General features: G+C 39.6%; 1 pseudogene; it reads right to left on the bottom strand.

Annotated features, from left to right (window-relative positions):
* Positions 1 to 465: 465 nt before the first annotated feature.
* Positions 466 to 643, bottom strand: LOC128627460 (uncharacterized; annotated as a pseudogene).
* Positions 644 to 11894: the final 11251 nt, after the last annotated feature.

The following is an 11894-nucleotide window of genomic DNA, read 5'->3' on the forward strand; positions in this document are numbered from 1 at the left end:
AGATCCACTCAGTTGCATGATTCTGGAACACTATATCTCAGAGGTGCAGACAAGCACCAAGAATATGTCCATGAAGACATAGATGAAAATAATGCCCATTCCTTTAAAAAAATAATGTTTCTTATTCCAATTTTCCTTGAAAATGGTAGAAGTTTGTCACACTGCATTCTTCATACTAATGTGTGACCTAGAGAAACTGGAGTTTGGTTTTGTTTTCAAAAATATATTTTGCAAAGTGATAAATGAAAGCTTAAAACCATGTCCCCAAACTTAATTATAATACTGTACTGGGTTTCTCTCTAGACTGTCACAGCACTGTTCATTATAGGGCAGATTCTGCTAAAAGGCAAATCGTCCCAAAATAGCAAAAGTTGTCCCAGCACAAGATTCCATGTAGCTGCAATAACATTTCAGTTCTCCTCTTCTTCAATTTAATAATATGTACCAATGCCAGCCGAGCACATATCCTATGCCCATATAATAAGATGATGAGAAATTAATTTTATAAATCATGGCTGTAGGTGACAAAGGGAAAGATGCTTTTTTACTTATTATTTATTTTTTAATTGTTAATGTTTTCAATTAGCAATAATTGCACCTCTGATAAAGATCATTGGCTACAACACCACCACTACACAAAGCTCAATTGTTAATTTTTATTAGGCATATAAATTCATGATAAAACATTGGAGAATACTAAAAGAAAGAGTGAAAAGTTAAGCCTTCCTCTCCTTCCTGCCTCCTGATGTTCCCCCACTGGGTGTGCCTCTGGGGCAGACACTGTCAATCATTCCTCACTTGACCTTCCAGGGATACCAGTGTTGTGCAAATATAGCACTCTTTCTTTTTTGAAACACAACTGTTAGCACATTTTACCATTATTTTGCATCTTTTTAAACTTATTATCTTATATAGTGTACCTCATCATTACATGCCTCATTATTTTAAAGGCACATATTTAATTGTATAGCTAGACAAAGTTTATATAATTGGTTCCTTACTGATGGACATTTGTCTCCAATCTATCACTGTTATAGTTTTTGCTTAAGTAAATATCTTGGGACATACCACTCTGTGCCTGTGTGTGTAAGAGTGTATCTATGGGATGTATTAGAAAAACAAAATAGCTGGGCCACAGGCATATACATTCATTTGTGATTTTTAGAGATAAGAAAATGGCCTTTAGAGATAAGAACGTACACGTATACCAGTTTACGTTCTTATAGGTAGGCTATGAGAGTTGCTGTTTTCCTAATCTCTGTTAATGTATTGTCCAATAGTTTTACTTTTTTTACCTGTATAAACAAAAAGAATGTTTGTCATTGTGTTATATCAATACCCATTTATCATGAGGGAAGTTGTCCATCTCTTAATGTGTTTAACATCTTTGAGTCAGCACTGGTGACCAGAAGAACCCTGTCTCTTGATGACCTCCAGCTCCAAGGGTGTAACTGACCAAGGGCCCCAGCTGTTGTCCTCTGCTCCCAGCCAAGAACTCGGTACGGCAGGCCTATTCCTCAGGACTCCCCAGATGGCAACTCTCACTCAAGGACTTTCTACAACCTTGCAGAAGTTCCCCCAGACTGCATCAGGGTTCAGGACACCTACATTCAAACTCCCTTTCCTCTCTCCTTCACTGAGCATCAGACTCACACTGTGATCTGAGGCCCGCCCCAGCCTCTGCCCACTCCCTCCGTTCCTCCCCAGTGCACTTCCCCTTGCACATGTAATCCTGTCTTCATACCTACTTCTCAGTGGACCTAGATGAACACAGTAACTCTTCATAGCCCTTCAACATCATTTAATTGTGGCACTGAACTTTTCTTTATTGATTTGTAGGCATTCCCAACATGAAAATAGCTTAGCCCTTTCCTGTTACATGTTGCAATTATCCTTCCATAGGTGGACTTAGATCTGTGCCTTAGTTTATGCTATTTTCTCCATGTCAAAGCATGTCTAGGATTTCTGAGTAATACATGAGAGCTTCTATAAAAGTGTAGATATAATTCTCATTGTTCTGGAAACCTAGGAACCAAAGAGTTGTAGGCCCAACTCACACCCACATAAAAAGGTGAAATAGGAGGGAGAATGGAAGACCTACATCAGTCACCAGTCTTCAGAACTTCTGAAATCCCCTTGGGGAGGAATAGCCCAGGGCCCCCAAACCCAGGGGTGGAGAATGCTCCTTAAATAGGTCCCAATTATGCTCCATAAGAGGAGCTGTACAACCATTACCCTTGGTGGCCCTTGGCTTTTTCTTTCTCCATTTTCATCTTTGGAGATCTCCAACACGGGTGTTGAAGAACATACCCTCAATGAGCCCTGAGCAGCTTTTCCCATCCCCTTCCACCCAAAAGTTGTTTTAGGTCCCCAACGGTCATAGTTTTCCTTAGCGTAGGCGAGTTGTTCTTTTCACAATATCACTCTCCTAAAAACTTAACTTAGTTATTGTTTGAGGCCTGTCAGCTCCTTGTGCAGACAGCCATGTCCGTGGTCTTCTCCTAGACATATTTCTTAGATTCACTGGATTCCTCCGCTCTCTCATCCCCCTGCTGCCACCCCCTTCTCTGTCCTTGTCTCTTCCACCCTCTGTCTCTCTCTCCCCTTCTCTTCACCTCTCTTTTTCTGTGTCTCTGCCTCTCCTTTTCTGTCTCTCTCTCATCTTCACGGTGGGGACTGTAGGTCTATCAGGTTGCAGAGCCAGAGCCACAGCTTTTTCTTTTCTTTTTTTCTTTCTTTCTTTCTTTCTTTCTTTCTTTCTTTCTTTCTTTCTTTATTTTTTTTATTACTTGTGATTTTTTTTAAATTTTATTTAGTTATTTTTCAAGTACAGTTTTTTGTCTATTTCTCCCATCCCAGCCTCCCCCGCCCCTTGCTCCCCACCTCCCTCCCATTTCTACCCCCCTTAGTTCTCGTCCCTGTGTCCTTCCTATTTGTTCCTCCAAATCCCTCCCCCTTTTTCCCCTTAAATTCCCTTCCCTCTCCCTTCTGGTCACTGTCCCCTTGTTCTCTATTTCAGTGTCTTTGTTTTTTTTTTCTGCTTGCTTGTTTGTTTTGTTGTTTAGCTTCCTGTTAAAGGTGAGATCAATATCGTTAGCAATCAGAGAGATGCAAATTAAAACCACAATGAGATATCACTTTACACCGGTCAGGATGGCTATCATAAACAAAGCAACAAACAACAAATGTTGGAGAGGGTATGGGGAAAAGCGTCCTTAGTTCACTGTTGATGGGATTGCAGACTGGTACAACCATTATAGAAAACAGTATGGAATTTTCTCAGAAAAATAAAAATCGACCTGCCTTTTGACCCAACAATTCCACTGCTAGGATTATATCCTAAGAATCCTAAAACATCAATATCAAAGAACCTATGCACCACAATGTTCATAGCAGCACAATTTACAATAGCCAAGAGTTGGAAGCAACCTAGGTGTCCATCAGTAAATGAATGGATAAAAAAACTGTGGTACATATACACAATGGAATTCTATGCAGCAGAGAGAAAGAAGAAGCTACTACCCTTTGCAACAACATGGATGAAACTGGAAAGCATTATGCTGAGTGAAATAGGCCAGGGGTTAAAAGACAAATACCATATGAGCCACAGCTTTTTCTCTCCTTCCTCAGAGCCATTTTGTCCCATGGAAAGAACTTTTTGGGTATTTCCTCATCACTTGGACCCTCATCCCAAGACACTTTAGTCCATCCAAAGGTTTTAACACATGTGATAACCATACTCTTGATTTGTTATTTGTCATGAGGATGAGTTGTAATCAGCCCTTGTTGCCAAGTTTTCTCTTTTACCCATTGGGCTTCAGAAAAATTATCCCTTCCAAGCCCGCAAATCTCCAAATTTCTGGACTTCCTCTTTTCTTTTAAATTCCTGCTTGCTACGACAGTCAACAGCAACCAACTAAGACTAAGATTCTATTTCCTGATCTCTTTTTCTAGACTTACAAATTTATCAGATAAATTACTTGCCTTCAGAGTAAGACTTTTACTAAATATTTTCCAGCTTCTGACAAGTTTCTTTGCAACTCAGCAGCTAGGCTAATGCCTCCTATTTTGTAGTTTTGTTATACCCACTCCCTCTTTCTAGGTCCTAATTGCTGCATTGGATGGCATAAGGTAGGTTATGCTCTGGGAATGAAATCTTAGTGCCCTAGCAAAAGCGTTTGTACTGGCTCACATGCCATGTTCAATGCAGGTCGGCAGAGGGACTCTACTCATCACTCTCACTCAGGGATCAAGCTGACAGGGCTTCATCTCAGTGGGCACTTCTACAGTTACAGCGGGAAGAAGAAAATGTGGAGAATGATATTCTTTACGTTTCCTCCTAGAAGTGGCACATATCATGTCCACTCATGTTGTATTATTCAAGTACGCCACAAGGTCATGCCTGTCATCAAAAATGGGAGAATATAACTATGTTCACAGTGAAGAGAGCTTGAAGTACTCAGGAAACTACTAGGCTGGCCAAAAAGTTTGTTTAGTATTTTCTGTACAATGGCGCTACTGGTGCTTAGTTATCTTTAACTTCATCTGAAACACTTTTGTTGGATTGTATTGTGACAGCTGCTATATAAGCGTGCATTTAAAAAAACTTATCAAAATTGGTGAATTTTGTGCAGCCATTTTAATATTGAAGATGGAAGAAGATGCACAACATGTTTGGTGTGTTGTGCTTTATTACTCCAAGAAACATAAAACACAACTGAAACACAGAAATGGTTTGTGCAGTGTACGGAGAAGGTTCTGTGACTGATCAAACATGTCACAAGTGGTTGTGATATTTCTTGCTAATTCTGATATTTTGGCCAAATAATTCTGCTGTGGACCTGTTTTATACATTTGAAGATGTTTAGCAGCACCTCTTGCCTCTACCCACTAGAAGCCAATGGTGGGAGATGGCCAACACTCTCAAAATATACAAATCAATAAAGTTATTGGTGCAAATAAAAACTATGTCTTTCATTTTATGGAAAAAACGTAACAGATTTTTTGGCCAACCCAATACAACAATTACTGTCTCTATTCATTCCCCTCCCTTCCTCTGCTCCTCCACCCCACACTTCTTCCTTATCCTCTTCCCTTTTCCTTCAGCTATTTCTCCCAAAAGGCTTGATTTCACTTTAATATAACCTTATGCCTCTTCCTATGTTAGCCCCAAGTTCTGTCTTCTTATATGAACAGCCTTGCAAATCACAGGCACTGAAAGCAAGTCTTAGAGTTTCTTACAGAGTTTTTTGAATAAAAAGATTCAGGAGTTAACATGGACACTTTGAAATTTCACTTAAAGGAAACCTGCAATTAAATAGTTTGGTCAGATTCCTGGAAGGACTAGATTCCTGAGTCCATTGTCTAAGCCACGAGTGAGTTTTCCATTTGCACAGAATCTACCTCGACCCCTCATGAAAGTCAGGGTTGTTAGGGCCCTCTTGCCAAATCCAAAGCTGTGATTGAAGATACATTTACTGTCAGAGGGAGGGATTTTCACAAATACCCCAATGAGATGACCACAAGCTCACAGAAGTGCTTTTAGTTATTGCTATCAGCCAAAAACAGTTAGGGCTCCAGGTAAACCAATTAGGTTTGGCAGAAATGTTATGTCATTTAATAAAATTTTACTATTCTGGGTAACCTGTTTCACTCACTGATAAAAAGTTTTCCTTCTTAACTTTGAGAAAGAGGCTTCTATTAAACTTTTTTTTAAGTTATCCAAAGAAATTTTATTACTTAAAGGACTACCTTTAGATCCATAGAGACTTGGGAGCTTTGCCATCAAGTTCACTTCGACTCAGCAAGAGATCAACCTCTGTGGCCCCTGTTGAAGATTCCACAGTTTAGCCTATAATGCAGAGCTATGGCACCATCGCTTATTCCTCTTAGAAGTTCTTTGGCAAGACAAATTACTCTGTCACTAGTCTTGCTTGTTCTATAAAGTCATGGTTTTTGGAAATTGAACTCTCAGATATGATTCCTACAATCGCGAAGTATATTAGTTGGACTGGATGGTCAGTAGAGTGTATCCCAAGTTAATTTTCTGTGACTCAGATATACCCTGGAGCACCAACACCCACAGATCTAACATTTCCATCAGTCTTCCCCCAAACTGTGTCATAAATGTGTCAAAGTAGAAGCATCTTATAATTTATTTCAGTTATTTAAAATAAACTCTTGAAAGACTTTACGATACTCTCTAAGCACTATTTTTAACAACAAAAAACATCACCAGCCTGACAACTCTCCTTCCCACCCACTCCTATCCACACCACTGAACCCATTTTAAACTCACACACTAATCTGGCCTTACTTAAGCAAGTTCTGAATTTTAAAATCATCTTCCTTGATCCCTCACTTCTGGGCTGCCAGCCAGAATGTGAACAAGAAATGTGAAGGGTCATTTCCTGAGGTGAATGCTGCATGTTTTTCAAAGTGATCGTGGGTGGCTTGGACCGCCTCAGCTTCAAAACCACTTTTTCGTGTTTCCGTGCTTGATTTTGTGTGTCACCGGCCAGCGTGTAGGAAACCTGAAGTTCTCCCAGCTGTGCTGGTGCAGCCTCTGTTCTCTGCAGCCCTTGCCTAGTCCTTTTTCTCAAGGGTCAAGCTCAGCTTCAGATAATGCCCTTCACTTTCCAAAATTCACTGCTACTGTTCTCAAATCTAGAGAGCACAGACTCACAGCTCTCCCTTCTTGCTGCAACCGCGCCCTCCACAGAGGCAGACTCTCCCAAGCCCTCAACTGCTAGCCCTTACTCTAAACCTTAAATAAGACTCTTTAAGGAAAATACTTACTTAAAGAAATCACTTTTTAAACTTTCCCCATTTCCTTAATGAAATTTATTTATTTTCTCTAGATTTAACTAGAAAAATGATCATGGCTACACATGCTGTATTTCAATCCCTATAAACCTTTCATGCCACTATAAAGACATACACAGTATTTCATCACATGGATATTTGAGACAGACAACTCTGTCTCAAGAAGGAATTTCGCTTATTTACTTTGTCTATTATTTGAATGAGTAGCCATGAAAAAGAAAAAAGGAGCATAGTTATTGCATAATAATTTGTATATTCAAATAGTGTGGTAAGCACAGTGAACTGAAGAAAAAAAAGAGAGAGAAGAAGGGATATTTTTGCTACTCAATAATCCTTTACACATAAAAATAATAATAAAAGCATCAATATTAAGCCTACTAAAATTTATTTTGAATAGTATTCTTTATTATTATTATTATTATTATCATCATTGTATTTTTCTATTACCATTTAGTCCCCTTATAACCCCTACCCCCAGCAATCACCACACTCTTGTCCATGTCTGTGACTCTTTTTTCCCTTTTGCTCAATCTCTCCACTCCCTCACCTTCCCCCACCCCACTAGCTGTCATCTGCTCTCCATCTACGAGTCTGTCTCTGTTTTGTTTATTAGTTCAATTTGTTTGTTAGATTCCACATATGAGTGAAATCATATGGTATTTGTCTTTCTCTGGCTGGCTTATTTCACTTAGCATAATGTTCTCCAGGTCCATCCATACTGTCACAAAGGATAAAATTTTCTTTTTATGGGCAAGTAGTATTCCATTGTGTAAATGTCCCATAGTTGTTTTATCCACTCATTTGCTGATGGACACTTGGGCTGCTTCCATACCCTGGCTATTGTAAATAATGCTGCATTGAACATAAGGGTGCTTATGTTCTTTGAAATTAGTGTTTTGGACTTCTTCAGATATATTCCCAGAAGTAGGATCATTGGGTCAAAAGGCAGATCCATTTTTAATTTTTATAATATAGTTTATTAATTATGCCATTACAATTGTTCGATTTCCCCCTTCATTCCCCTCCACCCTGCACACCCCCTCCCCCACCCTTCCCCCCTTTAGTTTATGACCACATGTCTCAAGTTCTTTAGATTCTATATTTCCCCGTATTATTCTTGCCTCCCCATCTATTTTCTACCTACCATCTGTGCTACTTATTTTCTATACTTTCTCCCCCCTTCTCCTTCTCCCACTCCCCCATTGCTAACCCTCCATGTGATCTTCATTTCTATGGTTCTGCTCCTGATCTAGCTGTCCTCTTAGTTTGTTTTTGTTTTAGGTGTGGTTGTTAATAACTGTGAGTTTGCTGTCCTTTCACTGTTCATCTTTTTCATCTTCTTTTTCTTAGGTAAGTCCCTTTAACATTTCATATAATAAGGGCTTGGTGATGATGAACTCCTTGAACTTGACCTTATCTGAGAAGCTTTTTATCTGCCCTTCCATTCTAAATGAAAGCTTCGCTGGATAGATCAATCTTGAATGTAGGTGCTTGGATTTCATGATTTGGGATACTTCTTTCCAGCCCCTTCTTGCCTGTAAGGTCTCTTTTGAGAAATCAGCTGACAGTCTGATGGGAACTCCTTTGTAGGTGACTGTCCCCTTATCTCTTGCTGCTTCTAGGATTCTCTCCTTCATTTGAATCTTGGCTAATATAATGATGATGTGCCTTGGTGTGTTCCTCCTTGGGTCCAACTTCTTTGGGACTCTCTGAGCTTCCTGGATTTCCTGGAAGTCTATTTCCTTTGCCAGATTGGGGAAGTTTTCCTTTATTATTTGTTCAAATAAGTTTTCCACTTGCGGCTGTTTCTATTCCCTTCTGGTACCCCTATAATTCAGATGTTGGAATGTGTAAAGATATCCTGAAGGTTCCTAAGCCTCTCCTCATTTTTTTGAATTCTTATTTCCTCATCCTTTTCTGTTCGGTCATTTTTTTTCCTCTTTCTGGTCCACTTCTTTGATTTGAGTCCCAGTTTCCTTTCCATTACTATTGGTTTCTTGTGTATTTTCATTCATTTCAATTAGTTTAGCCTTCACATGTTCCTCTAATTTGTGACTAAAATCAACCAGTTCTGTGAGCATCCTGATCACCAGTGTTTTGAACTGTGCATCTGAAAGTTTGGCTATTTCTTCATCACTTAGATTTATTGGCTCTGGGGCTCTGAGTTGTTCTTGAGCCATGTTTTGATCTGTTCCTGCCTGTTAGGTATGAGGAGTGGAGTCTTAGTTGTTCACCAGGGCGGGGCCACCCAGGTAGCTGGTCTGTGACGCTGTATGTGGGGGCGTGGTCAGAGAGGGACAATGGTGGTTCCCTCTGCTGCTTCCTGCCACTGGGGCCTTCATGTTCCATCTCACTGCTTGCTTCTTCACTGGTTTACGGTTTATCTGCACGAGAATGTGTGACCGTGGTCAGGCCTCAGTGGGTCCAACACCTTGTGCCCTCAGTGGGTCTGCCCACTTCTCCACACCTGGGATCTGCCCACAGCTGCTGGTGCACCTGGGTCTCCTGCCTGGGTCAGTTGGTCTGGTGGATCTTTCCTGCCTGACCCTGCTCTGCTGCTGGCTCTGCCCCTCTTATTGGTTTTGGCTGAAGGGTTCGCTATTGTCAGACTTCATAGTTCAATTTTCTTTCTCTTTTTAATTTGTTCTCCATATTGCTTCACAGTCTGCCTGCCTTCTCACCAACAGTGTACAAGTGTTCCCCTTTCTCCACATTCTCACCAGCACTTGTTTGTTTATTTATTGATAGTCATTCTGACAGGTGTGAGATGATATCTCACGGTGGTTTTACTCTGTATTTCTCTGAGGATTAGTGGTGTCAAGCATCTTTCAATCTGTCTATTGGCCATCTGTATGTCCTCTTTGGAGAACACACAAATTAGTGGTGTCTATTCAGGTCCTTTGCCAATTTTTTTTAATTGGGCTGTTTTTGTGGTATTGAGTTTTGTAAGTACTTTATAAATTTTGGATATTAACTCCTTATCAGATGTATCAATGAATATGTTTTCCCATTCTGTGTATTCTTACACATTTTCAAGGTCATTCAATTAAAACAAGATGTAAAGAGATACAAATATCTAGACTACTATTAGTTTTGTTAGTAAGTCTTGGCAGGTAGTAACAAATGCTATTCATCACGTTGGGTTCCTATTCCTGGTGTAAACATATTCCTCTTTTAAGTTGCTCTGAATTCTTACGTTGGAGACCAAAATTCCCCCATGTCCAGTGTTCTTGCTCCTGTAGAAGTTTTACAACAAAAGCCCATACAAGTTGCTTTCATAACAGTCATCCTTCTCCCCTAGTTTGGTTGATTTTATTTATAAAAGACAGCTAGCTCATTTAAAAGGAGTACTAAATGAGGCATTTAATTGCCTTCATGTAGAATGAGAATCTAGACATTGGCTACTGCCTCAGAAGAGGGGCCGCGGTTACAAGAGTGAGCATGCGCAATGCACAACCTCCATGGGTGCCGCGCTGAGGAGAGTGCTCTAGTGCACATCAGTCCAAGTGCCGAAGCTGGTGCTCTTCCCAAAACTAGCTTTCCCACCAACACAGACTGACCTCCTTCCCATGGTAAAGAGAAATGCAGAAGCCAAATAGTGTGCCCTTCGAGTTTTTAACATGAAATCTCATGATCGTCATTTTTATAAGCCCAGGCAGTCATTTCATCTTGGTTATTTGTAGCTAGAACTTGTTCTTTTTCTGATTTAGGTTGACTAGGTTCTTACCACCATAAACAAAAGATTAATTACACAGTTGCTTTCTGTAAGAGTCAAAGATCATAAAGGCAAGCTTCCCAAAACTTAACACTTAAAAATACATTGTCATGAATTGAAAAGTCTAAACAGTGACATGATGATCTCAGCACCAAACAGGCACTTCTTGAATCTTCCCTACTAATTCCCAGATGTTACTGGAAATGCTTCCTCAGTACTCCTGACATTCCTTCCCTATGAAGGTCGTTAATCAGAGGAATCCCCGATGCCTTGCTGGCCCAGACTCACGCTACTGCTGGAGACCAGTAAATTGGGGTGCATAAGAAACCTGCTAGGCTCAGCCCCATCCTTCTTCACAGAATGGGCTTTCTCTGAAGAAAGCACACATTTTCCTCCACTCCCCCATGCATAAATTGTGCAGAGCCTGTCCTGCAGGGAGACGCTTGCCTCACTCTAATGCTAACTTAAACCAATCGGTTAACTCTGCCTCATTCTGGTGTTTGATATGAACCTGACCGTTCAGCTAACAAACTGCAAACCATATCTGCTATATGTTGTGATATTTTGGTCTCCATATTTTCTGTTTTCACCAATTTGTCTAAAACATAAAAAAGGAAAAGGATTTATTTTGCTTTGTTTTTGTTGGTTGGCCCAACTTAATGTGGCACAAAAAATAATTAGGATTTTAAAGGAAAAATATGCATGTACTAATAGGCTTGGAGACTTTACAGATGCCTGGAATAAATAAACATTGTTACATTCTAATACCAAAAGCATTCACCTGAAAGGAGATTATCAATAAATTATGGACTATGCTATTCACATTACTCAGCATTAGTATAGTAGAAACCCAAAAATACCATACAGGCGATCTATACTTTAACTATAGTGCATTACAGAAAGCCAGTATGCAAAAGAATTAACTTAAAACAGTTACTTTCCCATAGATATAATATTAGAGCTGGAAGCTGTAATCTTACCTAAGAATCAGAGACTTTAGCAACAAATATCTATTTAAATATTGATTCCAAAGAAATTGCATGTTAAAAAGATCCTTTGGAGTTATTTACCCCCAATGGTAGTCTCTGAAATATGAGTCTCATAAGATGTACTTTCAATATGAAAGTTTCCTGAGTCAACGAATCTTGGAGAACACATAGTGCTATTATTTCTCCTCTTGAAGCTTGCAAAGTCCACTACAATATTAAACTGCTCTATGAAGCCTTGCTTTATTTGTTTTAACCCAGTCTTCATCAAACATGCATAACTATAGAACATTATTTTCAAGTAACACCAATTAATTTCCATGGAACACACTTTAGAAAATGCTATCTTACAACAGAAAGTATTATAA

This window comes from Artibeus jamaicensis, unplaced genomic scaffold (assembly GCF_021234435.1).
Source record: "Artibeus jamaicensis isolate MK-2021 breed Jamaican fruit bat unplaced genomic scaffold, CSHL_Jam_final contig_402, whole genome shotgun sequence".
NCBI classification, from domain to species: Eukaryota; Metazoa; Chordata; class Mammalia; order Chiroptera; family Phyllostomidae; genus Artibeus; species Artibeus jamaicensis.